We start from the raw sequence: 19,847 nt of genomic DNA on the forward strand, positions 1-19,847 counted from the left end.
TACTACTTTTAGCTACTTTGCAACTATTTAGCATGTTGGCTAACCCTAACCTTAACCCATAACCTTAACCCCTAGCATAGCAAACGTTAGCCACCTAGCTAACGTTAGCCACAACAAAGTGGAATTCGTAACATATCATATACGAAATGGATGATAGACATCCACAAATTGAAACATACCATACAAAAGGTAACATATGTGGTCCTCTGTAGCTCAGCTGGTAGAGCATGGCGCTTGTAACGCCAAGGTAGTGGGTTCGATCCCCGGGACCACCCATACACCCCAAAAAAAATTTATGCATGCATGACTGTAAGTCGCTTTGGATAAAAGCGTCTGCTAAATGGAATATTATTATTATTATACAGTATCATACTAAATGGAGGGAGACCGATTTACGTTTACTATGTTGCGTCTATCCCTGAGTCCAGGTTGTACCTGAGTGTGTGTGTGGCCACCACCACCTCAGTCCTCACTCTGACACACATCGCTACAGGTGTGGCTCCCTTTTTCAATAAAGACACACAGTGGGAGGACACCTAGAAGGATCTGCAAGAGACAACCATTCAACCTTTAAGTGCGCACTGGATTATATGAGCTGTCTGAAGACCAAGGGACTTTACATAGGATATCATATAAAACTTGACTGCTGAGGAATTCCACAAGTTGAAAAGGTAAGCCTGAACAATCAGTGCTTGTTATTGGCGAAGTTTTGCCTTTACTGTTGGTGTTAGGTTGTGTTTTTGAAAGATGTAGTCATCCATATAAAGGGCATATTTCAGTGTCAACATGAAATATGATAGTGAAAATTATTTGGAAAGACAATGAGATAGAATTCTAGCAGGAGTTTATGAATAAACCCTACATTGAGAAAGATCCCACAGTGAGCTTTGGATCAGGAATATGCAGGAAAATTATGAAGCAGTCTGGATGGAAATGAAAAAGAGATACATTTAAGTGTCATTTCACTGCATCGTGATAATCCTGTTTCTCCGAACTTCGTGAATGTAAAGCAGAACAGAACCAGAGCTTTCGTAGTTTCAGGATTCTCTTTATAACTATACAGTTGTATTAAAAATGATTAAATCTGTCTTTTACAGGAGTATTCTTGGAGCCAGTTCAAGTCACCAGAGGAAACTAGAACAAACGTTGACATCAAAGCTTCAGATCAGAGCCTCAGAGCCTCAATACCCAGTCTGAGATCCAACACATCAAACCAAAAGCCTGTCAAGAGATTGACAGTCACAGACCCTATCTGCCTGTGTTTTGTCCTCTCAGCCTTCCATAATCAGCCATAATGAATTTGTCTCTGGACAACCCTTATGGAGACGTGACCATCCCTCGGGCCAAGCTACATTCTGCAGAGGACAGCACGATCATCATCAACCCCATGGCTTTGGACAGTACCTACAGCAACCGCAACTCCTCCCTCAACCCCTACGGTGCCTTCAAACCCGGGGGGCAGTCGCCACCCCCCTCAGAAGGCATCAAGGATGGTGATGGTGGCACCTCAAACACCCCTCGCTATGATGGCCAGACCTCCTACACAGTGAAGGAGGACACGGAAGAGGAGTTTGGACGCTGTCGGGCCTGCTGCTTTCGCTGCCGACGGAAGTAAACCGGCAACCTAGGCCCAGATCAGGAAATAGTCCTACAACGCCCCGGTCACATAGGATTCTGGGTATATGAACTAAGACAATCAACGGACACTGTCTGAAGACACTGTCCAATCTAGTGTTACCAGCTAGTTTAAAAGCCAAAAGCCATTACTGGCGAAACATGTATAGTTTTTGAAGGATTCATGAGTGGTATCATTTAAATTGTATGCAATTCCGAAATCGATTCTTCTTGGATGCAAGATGCCCTCACAGCCAGCATGGCAGAATCTGCCTTTGAAACAGAAGTCTTTCACATAAGCCTTTCACTTATGACTTTGTACGCTTGCTTTTTTTCTTCTGGTCAAACACGACTGTGCTATATTTAGCTATGGAAATTATTTTTGCTATATTTATACCCTAATGTCTTTGTGCCTGATTAGTTTTTGTCTGTCAGTGTTTGAATTATGTGAAAAAGGCCACCCTTGAGTGGATGATGCACCTAGCCAGTTTTCAGGAAGTGTTAGAGAGTAAGACAAGTGATACAGTACACAAATGTTAAGGAATTAGAATGTGAATAACCCTTTACTTCCTCTCTCAAACTGACCCGTCACAAAATATGACATTCTAGGCCTTTGGCTTGGCACTGACAGACCTGACCGAACCAGTGAGGTGAAACTAGAGGTGGGGCAGCTAGCTTAGAGGCTAGGGCAGTTTTTATGGGCCTTACTGATCAGTCCAGTCTCCCCATTCCACACCATAACACACCACTCCGTCCTGCTGATCCGTCTGCTAGGCTGGTCCCTCTGCTGGGGATGGTTTACAATGCTGCCTTTGTGCGACTGGGTCCCAGGAAACCAGGCCACAGGTCCTGCAGCCCAGCCCCAACCCCAGTCATTCTTCTCTGTGTATGTGGTAGACAGCACCTTACTGTCCCTCCTGGACAAAAATAGTTGAAACTAGAGGCCTGATTCGTCTGACTGGATGAGAATTGAAATGTAATGTGATCACACTCATACTGTCTTGTTTGTTTGAGTTACACAAAACCATCCATAGTTTAGCCTTGTGAAACCGTTACTAAAATTCTACTCTGCATCATTAGCTTTTAGAAATTATCTTTAATTTTTAGCAAGCTAGTACAGCATATCAGGGTCACCTCATCATGAACTGGTTCCATGTGTAAAAGCCTCTCTTAGTTCAAAACCCTAAGCCCCCAACAGGATTACATGGCAACACGTGCATGAGTATGAATTGCTACATTCTCTCCAGTCAGCGGTGGACTACAACTACTCAGCCCAAAGTTCAAGATCCACTTACAAATTCATAACGTATTGTACGAATTGGAATTCGTAAAACATATCTTTAAAAATATATATTTTGTTGTTGTTGTTGTGCAATTCATAACATATCACACGAAATTGATGACGTAGTACACAATTGTGTACAATTTTCAGGGACCCGTTTTGGCTTGTGGACACTACTTTTAAAACTACTGGCTGAAATTATTCAAAACCTCTGGAGCAACACTTTAAAGGCCACTATCAAACAGCAATAAATGTATAACAAAGACCTACACTGTGTATGATAGATTGTTGTAATAAGAAAGTGCAATAAGAAAGAGGAATGGATTAATTATATTGAATTGATTCTGAGTTGTGTGGCTGTGTTATTAACTGTGTGTGAACTGCATTGAATAATTATTACTGTTAGAGTTTTAAAAGATAATGTGACTTAACCAAGACAAACTGCAGGCCCCAGAGCTTTTCCTGGTCAGGTCATCTCTTAGGTGAGGAAAAACTCTTTCGTAATTATTGTTCAGCCCAAATACAGTATGGGCCTTTTTCATGATGGTGTGTACTGCAATGTCTTACAAGGTTACTCCTGCAATCTTCTTTCCACCCATGACTAGGTTGTGGTGTAACAGTCACATGACAGTGACGACAGAACCGGTTTAGGTTGAACCTGCTGTACTTCTGAGAGAAGGAGTAGTGCTACACTTCCTAGAAATCAGATAGTGTTCAATTCAATCAAACCTGTATTATGGTATTTATTCTGTAGTTCTTTTTCCCAGTCAAATAAAATATTGGTTACTGTAAAAACTACAAGGTACAAGACTCTGTTGACAGGTAGATGCTTAATGTTGTCAAAATAATAATTGTGCAAGTAGACATAAATAAAGACAGTGGGTAAACACTCAATTCTAGCCTTAAGCTCCTCTTGCTCTCACCAGCCACCTTATCAGTCCAGTTTGGAAGAAAGACAAGGACATGAGAGTAAGATCTGGGGCATATTTGAGTCAGGAACCAAACATGGTGTCTTGTTTTCCCAACTGATAAACATTTGTGACCTAGTCAAAATTGGGTGAAAACTATTGATTTCAGATTAAGTTTCAGATGGAGTTTCAGATGCAAGTCATGACTAAGAATTTCATCACGGGGTCAAATTGAATCTAGCACTTCTACGGTCATTCATTCACATTATCGGTGATTATAATTACAATCATAATTATTTCATACTTATGAGGATACTGATATACACATGACTTGTTCAACTTATGAAGGTACTACCCTACTTTCAACCACACTTACAGTAACTCAACCTGGTCTCAGAGCATTTCGTATTATTCTGTACGTAAAACCAAGACACTCCATTTAGTATGTTACATTTCGTATGGTATGTATTAATTTCTGGATGTCAATCACCCATTTCATATGATATGTTAAGAATTACAATTCGTATTATATGTTACGAATTTGCAAAATGTACTAAATGTTAGGAATTTGCAAAACATATTATATTTTACGAATTCTGGCTAAGTGCCTGATGTTAGCTAGCTGGCTAACGCTAGCTAGGGCTAAGGGTTAAGGTTAGGGTTAAGTTTAGGAGTTTGGTTAGGTTTAGGGGAAGGGTTATCTGAAAGGGTTAAGGTTAGGGGAAGGGTTAGCTAAAAGGGTTAGCTAACATGCTAAGTAGTTGCAAAGTAGCTAAAAAGTAGTACAGTGGGGAAAAAAAGTATTTAGTCAGCCACCAATTGTGCATGTTCTCCCACTTAAAAGGATGAGAGAGTCCTGTAATTTTCATCATAGGTACACGTCAACTATGACAGACAAAATGAGATTTTTTTTCTCCAGAAATTCACATTGTAGGATTTTTTATGAATTTATTTGCAAATTATGGTGGGAAATAAGTATTTGGTCAATAACAAAAGTTTCTCAATACTTTGTTATATACCCTTTGTTGGCAATGACACAGGTCAAACGTTTTCTGTAAGTCTTCACAAGGTTTTCACACACTGTTGCTGGTATTTTGGCCCATTCCTCCATGCAGATCTCCTCTAGAGCAGTGATGTTTTGGGGCTGTCGCTGGGCAACACAGACTTTCAACTCCCTCCAAAGATTTTCTATGGGGTTGAGATCTGGAGACTGGCTAGACAACTCCAGGACCTTGAAATGCTTCTTACGAAGCCACTCCTTCGTTGCCCGGGCGGTGTGTTTGGGATCATTGTCATGCTGAAAGACCCAGCCACGTTTCATCTTCAATGCCCTTGCTGATGGAAGGAGGTTTTCATTCAAAATCTCACGATACATGGCCCCATTCATTTTTTCCTTTACACGGATCAGTCGTCCTGGTCCCTTTGCAGAAAAACAGCCCCAAAGCATGATGTTTCCACCCCCATGCTTCACAGTAGGTATGGTGTTCTTTGGATGCAACTCAGCATTCTTTGTCCTCCAAACACGACCAGTTGAGTTTTTACCAAAAAAGATCTATTTTGGTTTCATCTGACCATATGACATTCTCCCAATCCTCTTCTGGATCATCCAAATGCACTCTAGCAAACTTCAGACGGGCCTGGACATGTACTGGCTTAAGCAGGGGGACACGTCTGGCACTGCAGGATTTGAGTCCCTGGCGGGCGTAGTGTGTTACTGATGGTAGGCTTTGTTACTTTGGTCCCAGCTCTCTGCAGGTCATTCACTATGTCCCCCCGTGTGGTTCTGGGATTTTTGCTCACCGTTCTTGTGATCATTTTGACCCCACGGGGTGAGATCTTGCGTGGAGCCCCAGATCGAGGGAGATTATCAGTGGTCTTGTATGTCTTCCATTTCCTAATAATTGCTCCCACAGTTGATTTCTTCAAACCAAGCTGCTTACCTATTGCAGATTCAGTCTTCCCAGCCTGGTGCAGGTCTACAATTTTGTTTTTGGTGTCCTTTGACAGCTCTTTGGTCTTGGCCATAGTGGAGTTTGGAGTGTGACTGTTTGAGGTTGTGGACAGGTGTCTTTTATACTGATAACAAGTTCAAACAGGTGCCATTAATACAGGTAACGAGTGGAGGACAGAGGAGCCTCTTAAAGAAGAAGTTACAGGTCTGTGAGAGCCAGAAATCTTGTTTGTTTGTAGGTGACCAAATACTTATTTTCCACCATAATTTGCAAATAAATTCATTAAAAATCCTACAATGTGATTTTCTGGATTTTTTTTCTCAATTTGTCTGGCATAGTTGACGTGTACCTATGATGAAAATTACAGGCCTCTCTCATCTTTTTAAGTGGGAGAACTTGCATAATTGGTGGCTGACTAAATACTTTTTTCCCCCACTGTAAGTAGTTGAAAAGTTGCTAAAATACTAAAGTTGTCCGTGATTAGATTTGAACTCACAACCTTTGGGTTGCTAGACGTTCGTATTATATGCCCACCCATCCACCCCACACCAAATCATACTAATTTGAGTGTACCGAATTTACATTTACTATGTTACGTCTTTGAGACCAGGCTGAGTAACTAAATAACTTGTTAACAATAGACCATTATACTACTGTGTCTGCGGGTTTAAAGGAATGTATTCACGTCACTTTACAGATTTCTGTCCTTATTGGTCCTCAATAAGAATGAACTTTCAGAGTACCAATAAGAGGTTTGAGTGCATTGCTCAGTGTCACCTGTGTCATAGAACAATTCATGCACCTGTTCCGGCTCACACATTCCATTAGAGGTTACGATTCTTGAGGCATACGTAAGTGTTCTATGACACTGCTGGAAGGGAACTGGTGTGACAGGCAGGCAGGCCTTACAAGGTACTGACTGGAATAACTGGCCCTACCAGCCTCAGGTGCTCACTGCCCATTCAGATGTAGGATCTTAATTTGATCACCTGTTGCAGGAGAACTTTCCTGCAATACAGAACATTTTAAAGTTGTAGTGTATTTGAGGTTTAAAAAGGCTACTGAAGTTTGTAATTTCCACTTTCAATTTTCCCTTACAAAAAATGTCCATTAATTTAAATGCACACAATTATTTTCCTGCTGTAGCAAACTGGCTCAAATTAAGATCCTACATCTGTAGGCCCCCGCCCCTCGGTCAACAGTAGAAAAGTTATTTATTTAAGAGAGAGATTCTGAGAAGAAACAGGAGAAGGCAAGTGTATTTGTTCTAGTTAGGTCATAGCTAAAAATAATCACAACACACCAGCAAACATCCACAAAGATATCATGCAATGTACTTCTCGTGACATGCAAAACCTCATACATTATAGATCTCTACATTTCACAGAAATCTAAGTACAATACAACAACACAATGCAACATTATTGTTGGGGAAACTGGTTTTGCTTGTGCACACACAACAACCCAGAAAGATAACATTTACCAACATTTATTGGAGAAGTATGGAGGATAAGTCCATCAATGTAACTACAGCCTCTAGAACATGTTATGAATCTATGTGATGCCAAACTAAATAGGCAGGGCCTTGATTGTACTGTCAAATTATGTGGCAGGAGTAGGAATCAAGATGACGTCAGGCTTGACATTTGAATACAAAACTACATAGATCTCCATGATCATCACTGCTGAGAGTTGCCTCGTTCAATCTCTCTCTGCATCTCAAATTGCACCCTAATTCACATAAAGAGCACTACTTAATGAAGGGCTACTCATTGGACTCTCTGCTGGTCAAGCAGTGCACCATATGGAAAATGGGGTCTCATTTGAAATTTGGCCACTGTCATCAAGGGAGGTATGTAAACGTTGTCCACTGGTCTTTAGTCAGATATTGACACCTTCCTGATGGAATGATGATTGGGGAGTAGGTTAATCTCATCCTAGATCAGTGGTAGGTTGGGGACAACTTATCTCGGGCCACATCAAACCTTCCCCGTCACTGTCTCCTGTACTGCACAACTGGGTGGATGAACGGCATTCCTGAATGAGCCTCACAAACTTTACTACGAAAGAACTGATCGCAGGTACTTCAATCAATGAAATGAATTTATAAAGCCCTATTTACATCAGCAGATATCACAAAGTGCTATACAGAAACCCAGCCTAAAACCCCAAACTGCAAGCAATGCAGATGTAGAAGCATGGTGGCTAGGAAAAACGGTGAATGGCAGATTGAAACTCATTATTGCTTAAACAGGCTTTACATGTTTACTGCAGGGGCGCAACTTTGGTTTTAGAAGTGGGGGGGATATAATTTATTTCATTTTTTATTATTATTTTTATCCAGTAGGATAAACACTCCAAACAGCCTACCTGACCGCTCGGAGGCGTCCACATGGTCCTAAAGCACACAATTGCCTCGTTTTGTATCACATTCCAATGATAAAACTGGGGGGGACAAAAATGCAATTTCAGAATGTTGCGCCCCTGGTTTACTATATCCATTAACATTATTGGTTTGTCTGTAAAATATTTTTTACCTGCACCTGTGTGCGGACGATACTGTTGCGTATTCTATTGCCCCCACTGTTGATCAGGCTCTGTCTGAACTACAGTTTGCTTTCATTGTTTTACAGAAAACCTTTGACTTTAAATTAGCATTGAATGCGGGTAAAACAAAGTATATGTTGTTTTCTAGAGTACACAAAAATTATTTGAATGATTTAAGCATATGTACCTTGGATGGTGCCCACATTGATCATGTCCCTGCTTACAAATATCTGGACATTTGGATAGACGATAACCTATTTTAAAAAGCATATTGATGAGTTAACTAAGAAGTTGAGAATAAAAATGGGATCTTTTATTGAATAGTCATGCCTCTCACTAAGTAGGATGGCCCTCTTAGATCTGACGTAGGTCAAAACATAGCATTTTATTAATTTATAAAGCCCTTTTGCAAAAACTTTACTTACCCATAGAAGTTCGATTTATCATATCCGATCACAGGGACGGCTAACTCTTGAAATTCTGTTGGTTGCTGCGACAGACAGCTTTTTAGTTCTGAACAATCTTTAGAGTTCCCTACAAATGAATGTATTGGTGCCTTTCGGGTGTTGATTGAGGACGTCTTTGCTTAGGAATGTGATTGTGTTTTATTTTACGTTTTTGTATACTCTTTTAATGTTCTGGTGTATTTTATATGTGTAATGGTAAGATGCAGGGCTCCCTTGCAAAAGAGACCTTGGTCTCAATGGGACCTTGAAAATAAAGGTTAAATAAATATGAGCACACAAAGGACAAAAGGTGAGTTAGTGATGATACCCTAATTGGGACAGCAGCCTACTTTTGTTCATGGAAAACATGATCATATATGAAACAGACCTGTTCTTGTGTTGTGTGCCAAATAGTCCCTATACTGAGAGACATACTAACATTGGGTCAGTAAATATGCAAAGGGAAAATGTTCCACTATCTCATTCGTTAATCATTGACCCATACAGACCATCCAGTGTATAGTAGGTATATACTGGTATATACAGCTGTGGAAAAAATTAAGAGACCACTTCAAATGTTTCTTAAATCAGCATCTCTACATGTATGACAGCCATTCCATTCCAGTGTCTGTTCAATTCCAACACAGGCACACCTCATTCTACTGAATTAGGTACTGATTAGGTGATCACATTAACCAAATCTTATTTAACGAGGAAAAGTATAAAAACCACTGCTGTGGTCATCACTATCCTCTTGCAATAGGACCAGCTGGATGGCAAAAACAGTGCTAATAGTACCTCAAAAGTTATATTAATCAAAAAATAACTATTGACCATGCCAAAAGAGTTGAAAATGAAGGTTTTGAGTGAGGAAAAGTAGGGTTCAATTCTGGCTTTACTGGCAGAGGGATACAGTGAGCGTCAGGTTGCTTCCATCCTTAAAATTTCAAAGACGGCGGTTCATAAGAACAAGGTCAAGCAGCAGACATTGGGGACAACAAAGCTACAGACCTGCAGAGGACGAAAACGACTCTCTACTGACCGGGATGACCGCCAACTCCTTCGAATGTCACTCAACAACCGTAGGATGACATCAAGTGACCTACAAAAAGAATGGAAAACGGCAGCTGGGGTGAAGTGCACAGCGAGAACAGTTCGGAACAGGCTCCTAGGGGCAGGACTGAAGTCGTGCAAAGCCAGAAAAAAGCCCTTCATCAATGAGAAGCAAAGAAGAGCCAGGCTGAGGTTTGCAAAATACCATAAGGATTGGACCGTAGAGGACTGGAGTAAGGTCATCTTCTCTGATGAGTCCAATTTTCAGCTTTGCCCAACACCTGGTCGTCTAATGGTTAGACGGAGAGCTGGAGAGGCCTACAAGCCACAGCGTCTCGCACCCACTGTGAAATTTGGTGGAGGATCAGTGATGATCTGGGGGTGCTTCAGCAAGGCTGGAATCGGGCAGATTTGTCTTTGTGAAGGACGCATGAATCAAGCCACGTACAAGTTTGTCCTGGAAGAAAACTTGCTTCCTATTGCTCTGACGTTGTTCCCCAACTCTGAGGATTGGTTTTTCCAGCAGGACAATGCGCCATGCCACACAGCCAGGTCAATCAAGGTGTGGATGGAGGACCACCAGATCAAGACCCTGTCATGGCCAGCCCAATCTCCAGACCTGAACCCCATTGAAAACTTCTGGAATGTGATCAAGAGGAAGATGGATGGTCACAAGCCATCAAACAAAGCCGAGCTGCTTGAATTTTTGCGCCAGGAGTGGCATAAAGTCACCCAACATCAATGTGAAAGACTGGTGGAGAGCATGCCAAGGCGCATGAAAGCTGTGATTGAAAATCAGGGTATTGTGTTGTTTAAAAATGAACATGAACTTATTTTCTTTGCATTATTCGAGGTCTGACAACACCGCATATTTTTTGTCATTTTGACCAGTTGTCATTTTCTGCAAATAAATGCTCTAAATGACTATATTTGTATTTGGAATTTGGGAGAAATTTTATCAGTAGTTTATAGAATAAAACAAAAATGTTTTTTTACCCAAACACATACCTATAAATAGTAAAACCAGAGAAACTGATAATTATGCAGTGGTCTCTTAATTTTTTGCAGAGCTGTAGTAGGTATAGTATATATTTGAACATATCAAACATGAACAGTGTTATTAGGCTTTTCATTTGTATGATTGAACAGAGAGGCCTTGGCCAAAAGATCTATGAAAATCAAGTAGAATGTATTTCCATCACATAGGAGCCAGTATAGAGTAGAGTAGTATATTCTGTTATTTCAAGGAATGTTCCACTACCTAAAACATTTTTTTTAAAGGGCTAGATCCGGTTTGCAGAAGAGCCACATTATAGCATGATTGAAATGTAAAGGTAATTTCCGATTGAGCTGACATATGCAGCGTTTACTGTGAATGCAGTCTCTGTGAACGTGGGAATATTACCTTTAAATCTAAGCATGTACAGAAGTTCAGAGACACAGGGAAATCTCTATTTGCAGAAGATGAAAATAAGCATCAGCTGTTTTCTTCCTTTACTCATCTTTCATAGACCTGTTTTACGGAGCAAGGGAGGAACCCACTCGACAGCCAACAACAATAACTTTCCAAAACCATATGTTGCAATGGTCAGTCTTTTGAGTAGATGTTTCATTCTGTGGCGGTCCTCTTCCCCCTAAGAGTCGGCCGCCTACACCCATCCTGAACATGCTGTGACTGGCTGCATTTACAGCTGAAGTCGGAAGTTTACATACTCCTTAGCCAAATACATTTAAACTCAGTTTTTCACAATTCCTGACATTTAATCCTAGCACAAATTCCTTGTTTTAGGTCAGTTAGGATCACTACTTTATTTTAAGAATGTGAAATGTCAGAATAATAGTAGAGAGAATGATTTATTTCAGATTTTAGTTCTTTCATCACATTCCCAGTGGGTCAGAAGTTTACATACACTCAATTTGTATTTGGTAGCATTGCCTTTAAATTGTTTAACTTGGGTCAAACATTTTGGGTAGCCTTCCACAAGCTTCCCACAATAAGTTGGGTGAATTTTTGGCCCATTCCTCCTGACAGAGCTGGTGTAACTGAGTCAGGTTTGTAGGCCTCCTTGATCACACACGCTTTTCAGTTCTGCCCACACATTTTCTATAGGATTGAGGTCAGGGCTTTGTGATGGCCACTCCAATACCTTTACTTTGTTGTCCTTAAGCCATTTTGCCACAATTTTGGAAGTGTGCTTGGGGTCATTGTCCATTTGGAAGACCCATTTGCGACCAAGCTTAACTTCCTGACTGATGTCTTGAGATGTTGCTTCAATATATCCACATAATTTTCCTTCCTCATGATGCCATCTATTTTGTGAAGTGCACCAGTCCCTCCTGCAGCAAAGCACCCCCACAGCATGATGCTGCCACCCCCGTGCTTCACGGTTGTGATGGTGTTCTTCGGCTTGCAAGCAGCCGCCTTTTTCCTCCAAACATAACGATGGTCAATATGGCCAAACAGTTCTATTTTTGTTTCATCAGGCCAGAGCACATTTCTCCAAAAAGTACAATCTTTGTCTCCATGTGCAGTTGCAAACCGTAGTCCGGCTTTTTTATGGCGGTTTTGGAGCAGTGGCTTCTTCCTTACTGATCGGCCTTTCAGGTTATGTCGATATAGGACTCGTTTTACTGTGGATATAGATACTTTTGTACCTGTTTCCTCCAGCATCTTCACAAGGTCCTTTGCTGTTGTTCTGGGATTGATTTGCACTTTTCGCACCAAAGTACGTTCATCTCTAGGAGACAGAACGTGTCTCCTTCCTGAGCGGTATGACGGCTGCATGGTCCCATGGTGTTTATACTTGCGTACTATTGTTTGTACAGATGAACGTGGTACCTTTAGGCGTTTGGAAATTGCTCCCAAGGTTGAACCAGACTTGTGGAGGTCTACAATTTTCTTTCTGAGGTCTTGGCTGATTTATTTTGATTTTCCCATGATGTCAAGCAAAGAGGCACTGAGTTTGAAGGTAGGCCTTGAAATACATCCACAGGTACACCTCCAATTGACTCAAATGATGTCAATTAGCCTATCAGAAGCTTCTAACGCCATGACATCATTTTCTGGAATTTTCCAAGCTGTTTAAAGGCACAGTCAACTTAGTGTATGTAAACTTCTGACCCACTGGAATTGTGATAAAGTTAATTATAAGTGAAATAATTTGTCTGTAAACAATTGTTGGAAAAATTACTTGTGTCATGCACAAAGTAGATGTCCTAACCGACTTGCCAAAACTATAGTTTGTTAACAAGAAATTTGTGGAGTGGTTGAAAAACTAGTTTTAATGACTCCAACCTAAGTGTCTGTAAACTTCCGACTTCAACTGTATATATATATCTGGCTGTCTGTCTGATCTCTGCTACCATCTAGTGTCTCAAGTGTCACAAAACACCAATGTATCAACCAATGCTTGTTTTTTAATGACAGTCCATTTACAACATTCCTCAAGCCTGGTCTAACTGCAATTATAAACTGGGCGGTTCGAGCCCTGAATACTGATTGGCTGACAGTATATCACGGGTATGACAAAACATTTCTTTTTTACTGTTCTTATTACGTTGGTAACCAGTATATACAGTGAGGGAAAAAAGTATTTGATCCCCTGCTGATTTTGTGCGTTTGCCCACTGACAAAGACATGATCAGTCTATAATTTTAATGGTAAGTTTATTTGAACAGTGAGAGACAAATTAACAACAAAAAAATCCAGAAAAACACATGTCAAAAATGTTGCCACCAGGTTTGCACACATCTCAGGAGGGATTTTGTTCCACTCCTCTTTGCAGATCTTCTCCAAGTAATTAAGGTTTCGAGGCTGACGTTTGGCAACTCTAACCTTCAGCTCCCTCCACAGATTTTCTATGGGATTATGGTCTGGAGACTGGCTAGGCCACTCCAGGACCTTAATGTGCTTCTTCTTGAGCCACTCCTTTGTTGCCTTGGCCGTGTGTTTTGGGTCATTGTCATTCTGGAATACCCATCCACGACCCATTTTCAATGCCCTGGCTGAGGGAAGGAGGTTCTCACCCAAGATTTGACTGTACATGGCCCTGTCCATCGTCCCTTTGATGCGGTGAAGTTGTCTTGTCCTCATAGCAGAAAAACACCCCCAAAGCATAATGTTTCCACCTCCATGATTGACGGTGGGGATGGTGTTCTTGGGGTCATAGGCAGCATTCCTCCTCCTCCAAACACGGCGAGTTGACCACAACACTTTCACCCAGTTCTCCTCTGAATCATTCAGATGTTCATTGGCAAACTTCAGACGGCCCTGTATATGTGCTTTCTTGAGCAGGGGGACCTTGCGGGCGCTGCAGGATTTCAGTCCTTCACGGCGTAGTGTGTTACCAATTGTTTTCTTGGTGACTATGGTCCCATCTGCCTTGAGATCATTGACAAGATCCTCCCATGTAGTTCTGGGCTGATTCCTCACCGTTCTCATGATCATTGCAACTCCACGAGGTGAGATCTTGCTTGGAGCCCCAGGCCGAGGGAGATTGACAGTTATTTTGTGTTTCTTCCATTTGCGAATAATCGCACCAACTGTTGTCACCTTCTCACCAAGCTGCTTGGTGATGGTCTTGTAGCCCATTCCAGCCTTGTGTAGGTCTACAATCTTGTCCCTGACATCCTTGGAGAGCTCTTTGGTCTTCACCATGGTGGAGAGTTTGGAATCTGATTGATTGATTGCTTCTGTGGACAGGTGTCTTTTATACAGGTAACAAACTGAGATTAGGAGCACTCCCTTTAAGAGTGTGCTCCTAATCTCAGCTCGTTACCTGTATAAAAGACACCTGGGAGCCAGAAATCTTTCTGATTGAGAGGGGGTCAAATACTTATTTCCCTCATTAAAATGCAAATCAATGTATAACATTTTTGACATGCGTTTTTCTGGATTTTTGTTGTTGTTATTCTGTCTCTCACTGTTCAAATAAACCTACCATTAAAATAAATTATAGACTGATCATTTCTTTGTCAGTGGGCAAACGTACAAAATCAGCAGGGGATCAAATACTTTTTTCCCTCACTGTAATAACAATAAGTCACCTTTGGGGTTTGTGGTATGTGGCCAATATACCACGGCTAAGGGCTGTATCCAGGTGTGTTGCGTCGTGCCTAAGAACAGCCCTTAGCCATGGTATATTGGCCATATACCACACCCCCTCGGGCCTTATTGCTAAGTAGACCATGCTTTGCACGGTTTGACATTGCTATATTGTACATTGATTATGAAAAACCTAGAGTTTACAGCATAGACAAGAGGGTAAACTAAGGAAAACAACCACTAGTTCCTTTTTCAAGTCCCTAACACCTTGGCGTTTTCAGATCTCTACAGTGCATTCAGAAGGTATTCAGACTTATTATAAAATGGATAATTTTTTTATTCCCTCATCAATTTACACACAATACCCAATAATGACAAAGCAAAAACAGGTTTTTAGAAATGTTTGCAAATGTATTAAAAATAAAAACTGAAATATTACATTTACATACGTTTTCAGACCCTTTACTCAGTACTTTGTTGAAGCACCTTTGGCAGCGATTACAGCCTCAAGTCTTCTTGGGTATGACGCTACAAGCTTGGCACACCTGTATTTGGGGAGTTTCTCCCATTCTTATCTGCAGATCCTCTCAAGCTCTGTCAGGTTAGATGGGGAGCATCGCTGCACGGCTATTTTCAGGTCTCTCCAGAGATGTTTGATCAGGTTCAAGTCCGGACTATGGCTGGGCCACTCAAGGACATTCAGAGACTTGCCCGAAGCCACTCCTGCGTTATCTTGGCTGTGTGCTTAGGGTCGTTGTCCTGTTGGAAGGTGAACCTTTGCCCCAGTCTGAGGTCCTGAGCGCTCTGGAGCAGGTTTTCATCAAGGATCTCTCTGTACTTTGCTCCGTTCATCTTTCCCTTGATCCTGACTAGTCTCCCAGTCCCTGCCGCTGAAACACATGCTGCACCATAGGGATGGTGCCAGGTTTCCTCCAGACGTGACGCTTGGCTTTCAGGCCAAAGTGTTCAATCTTGGTTTCATCAGACCAGAGAATCTTGTTTCTCATGGTCTGAGAGTCCTTTAGATGCCTTGTGGCAAACTCCAAGCAGGCTGTCATGTGTCTTTTACTGAAGAGTGGCTTCCGTCTTGCCACTCTACCATAAAGGCCTGATTGGTGGAGTGCTGCAGAGATGGTTGTCCTTCTGAAGGTTCTCCCATCTCCACAGAGGAACTCTGGAGTTCTGTCAGAGTGACCATCGGGTTCTTGGTCACCTCCCTGACCAAGGCTCTTCTTCCCCGATTACTCAGTTTGGCCGGGCGGCCAGCTATAGGAAGTGTCTTGGTGGTTCCAAACTTATTCTATTGAAGAATGATGTAGGCCACTGTGTTCTTGGGGACCTTCAATGCTGCAGAAATGTTTTGGTACCCTTCCCCAGATCTGTACCTCTACACAACCCTGTCTCGGAGCTCTACGGACAAATAATTCAACCTAATGGCTTGGTTTTGCTCTGACATGCACTGTAAACTGTGGGACTGATTGATTGATTGAATTTATTTGACAATTTGTAAAATACAAACATAAGGGCGCTCCAGCCGGTGATGCCTCCACATACAATTTATGAAAATCATCAAGGATAACACAATAAAGCTTAACAGTTTATTTCCATTGTGGTCCTTTTGAAGAGGGAAGGGGGAATGGGGAATGCAACAAGGTTAGGTGGTAATTGTAATGGCAACAGACAATGACAGACAAAATATGTTGTTTGTTTCATAACATGAGGTAATTAGTTCAATTTCCTTTCCTAATAAACAACTATGGACAGGTACATCTCCCTTGTCTCACATACCCTTAATATATAAAACAATCAATCCCTAATATATACAAGACAATCACCATATAATAAACAACAGGCACCAAAAGGCAGACCATATGCTATCCAGGGTGTTTCCTTCTCAGCCACGTACTATAATCTTACGACTCACTTTTGAGACATGCTACTATTTAGCAATTTTTTAATTGAGAACTTGAAACTACCTATGGCAGTTGTAAGTTTCAAATTCTTCGGAAGACTATTCCAACGAATGGCAGCTGAGTATAAAAAAGTGTATTTCCCCATACCACTTTTAAATCTAAAAGGAACAACGTCAGTTTCACTCCTTCTAGTGGAATAGTTATGGTTATCCCTTACTAAGTTAAAGTAGTTACATAGGTACCTGGGGACCATACTGTGGACAATCTTATGTACAAGACACAATTTAATCTGAGTGACTCTCTCCTCCACTTTGACCCATCTAAGGCTTTCAAAGTGGGAATAGTCAAGATGCGTAAATGCTGGAAGTTTAAGAATAATCCTGACTAAATTGTTCTGAGATGTCTGCAATTTACATTTTATTATCTTGGGGGCACTATTGTACCAGGAAGAGCATGCATAGTCAAAGTGGCACTGAACAAGAGCCCTTGCCAATGTCCCCATTGCATTCTTATCCAGATATTTGGAGGTTCTTGCCAGAAACCTAATTTTATGGTTCACCTTGGAGATAACGTTTTGTGCCATGCTCTCCCCTGTCAGATGTTTATCTAGCACACATCCAAGATACATAACAGAGTATTTTGCTGCGACTACTATGTCACCTACTACCACATTAAAATCAGGGGATTTCCTCAGTTTCACCTTGGATCCGAACAAGATGGATTCTGTTTTTCCAAGGTGAAGTGACAGCTTATTGTCATACAGTGAGGGAAAAAAGTATTTGATCCCCTGCTGATTTTGTACGTTTGCCCACTGACAAAGAAATGATCAGTCTATAATTTTAATGGTAGGTTTATTTGAACAGTGAGAGACAGAATAACAACAAAAATATCCAGAAAAACGCATGTCAAAAATGTTATAAATTGATTTGCATTTTAATGAGGGAAATAAGTATTTGACCCCCTCTCAATCAGAAAGATTTCTGGCCACCAGGTTTGCACACATCTCAGGAGGGATTTTTTCCCACTCCTCTTTGCAGATCTTCTCCAAGTCATTAAGGTTTCGAGGCTGACATTTGGCACCTCAAACCTTCAGCTCCATCCACAGATTTTCTATTGGATTAAGGTCTGGAGACTGGCTAGGCCACTCCAGGACCTTAATGTGCTTCTTCTTGAGCCACTCCTTTGTTGCCTTGACCGTGTGTTTTGGGTCATTGTCATGCTGGAAAACCCATCCACAACCCATTTTCAATGCCCTGGCTGAGGGAAGGAGTTCTCACCCAAGATTTGACGGTACATGGCCCCGTCCATCGTCCCTTTGATGCGGTGAAGTTGTCCTGTCCCCTTAGCAGAAAAACACCCCCAAAGCATAATGTTTCCACCTCCATGTTTGATGGTGGGGATGGTGTTCTTGGGGTCATAGGCAGCATTCCTCCTCCTCCAAACACGGCGAGTTGAGTTAATGCAAAGAGCTCGATTTTGGTCTCATCTGACCACAACACTTTCACCCAGTTCTCATCTGAATCATTCAGATGTTCATTGGCAAACTTCAGACGGCCCTGTATATGTGCTTTCTTGAGCAGGGGGACCTTGCGGGCGCTGCAGGATTTCAGTCCTTCACGGCTTAGTGTGTTACCAATTGTTTTCTTGGTGACTATGGACCCAGCTGCCTTGAGATCATTAACAAGATCCTCCCGTGTAGTTCTGGGCTGATTCCTCACCGTTCTCATGATCATTGCAACTCCACGAGGTGAGATCTTGCATGGAGCCCCAGGCCGAGGGAGATTGACAGGTCTTTTGTGTTTCTTCCATTTGCGAATAATCGCACCAACTGTTGTCACCTTCTCACCAAGCTGCAACGGCGATGGTCTTGTAGCCCATTCCAGCCTTGTGTAGGTCTACAATCTTGTCCCTGACATCCTTGGAGAGCTCTTTGGTCTTGGCCATGGTGGAGAGTTTGGAATCTGAATGATTGATTGCTTCTGTAGACAGGTGTCTTTTATACAGGTAACAAACTGAGATTAGGAGCACTCCCTTTAAGAGTGTGCTCCTAATCTCAGCTCATTACCTGTATAAAAGACACCTGGGAGCCAGAAATCTTTCTGATTGAGAGGGGGTCAAATACTTATTTCCCTCATTAAAATGCAAATCAATGTATAACATTTTTGACATGCGCTTTTCTGGATTTTTTTGTTGTTATTCTGTCTCTCACTGTTCAAATAAACATACCATTAAAATTATAGATGGATCATTTCTTTGTCAGTGGGCAAATGTACAAAATCAGCAGGGGATCAAATACTTTTTTGCCTCACTGTATAGCCATTTACTGACATTCAGAAGTTCAGCACTGTGGGCTTTCTCAACCACCTTTTTGTTTTTGTGGGAAATCAACAGTGCAGAATAATCTGCATAGGAAAAGGTCACATGTACAGGCAGATTTCAGATCATTTATATATAATGGAAAGAAAAGTGGACCCAGCACACTCCCTTGGGGTACCCCGCAGTTCAAGATTTTGGGTTTAGACAGGGTCCCATCCACATCTACCATCTGTTTTCTACCTTGCAGGTAAGAGCTAACCCATTTTACTGCTAAGTTGTTATAGACAGGTGTGTGCCTTTCCAAATCATGTCAAATCAATTGAATTTACCACAGGTGGACTCCAATCAAGTTGTAGAAACATCTCAAAGATGATAAATGGAAACAGGATGCACCTGAGCTCAATTTAGAGTCTCATAGCAAAGGGTCTGAATACTTAAATAAGGTATTTCTGTTTTTACATTTGAATAAATTTGCAAACATTTCAAAAAACCTGTTTTCGCTTCATCATTATAGGGTATTGTGTGTAGATTGATGAGGGGAAAAATAATTAAATCCATTTTAGAATAAGGCTGTAACGTAACAAAATGTGGAAAAGTTAAGGTGTCTGAATACTTTCCAAATGCACTGTAGGAACTGGATAGATATAAGTTCCATGAAGTCCATTACCAATCACCATATTGCTTACACTTATCCAGTCTCTTCAGATCTGAAAGTGGTGTCCTGGGAAAAGATTGGCTAGTTGTCTTTTTCAGACTGGACAAGGCAATGTCA

At 41.4% G+C, this 19,847-nt stretch overlaps 1 long non-coding RNA gene across 1 annotated transcript; it reads left to right on the forward strand.

Annotated features, from left to right (window-relative positions):
• Positions 1-423: 423 nt before the first annotated feature.
• LOC121582629 lies at positions 424-3,790 on the forward strand. The gene is made up of 2 exons (XR_006003385.1): positions 424-671; positions 1,098-3,790. It is a non-coding gene; the product is annotated as an uncharacterized LOC121582629 (long non-coding RNA).
• The last annotated feature ends 16,057 nt before the right edge of the window (positions 3,791-19,847 follow it).

The sequence above is a fragment of the Coregonus clupeaformis genome, chromosome 15 (genome assembly GCF_020615455.1).
Source record: "Coregonus clupeaformis isolate EN_2021a chromosome 15, ASM2061545v1, whole genome shotgun sequence".
NCBI classification, from domain to species: Eukaryota; Metazoa; Chordata; class Actinopteri; order Salmoniformes; family Salmonidae; genus Coregonus; species Coregonus clupeaformis.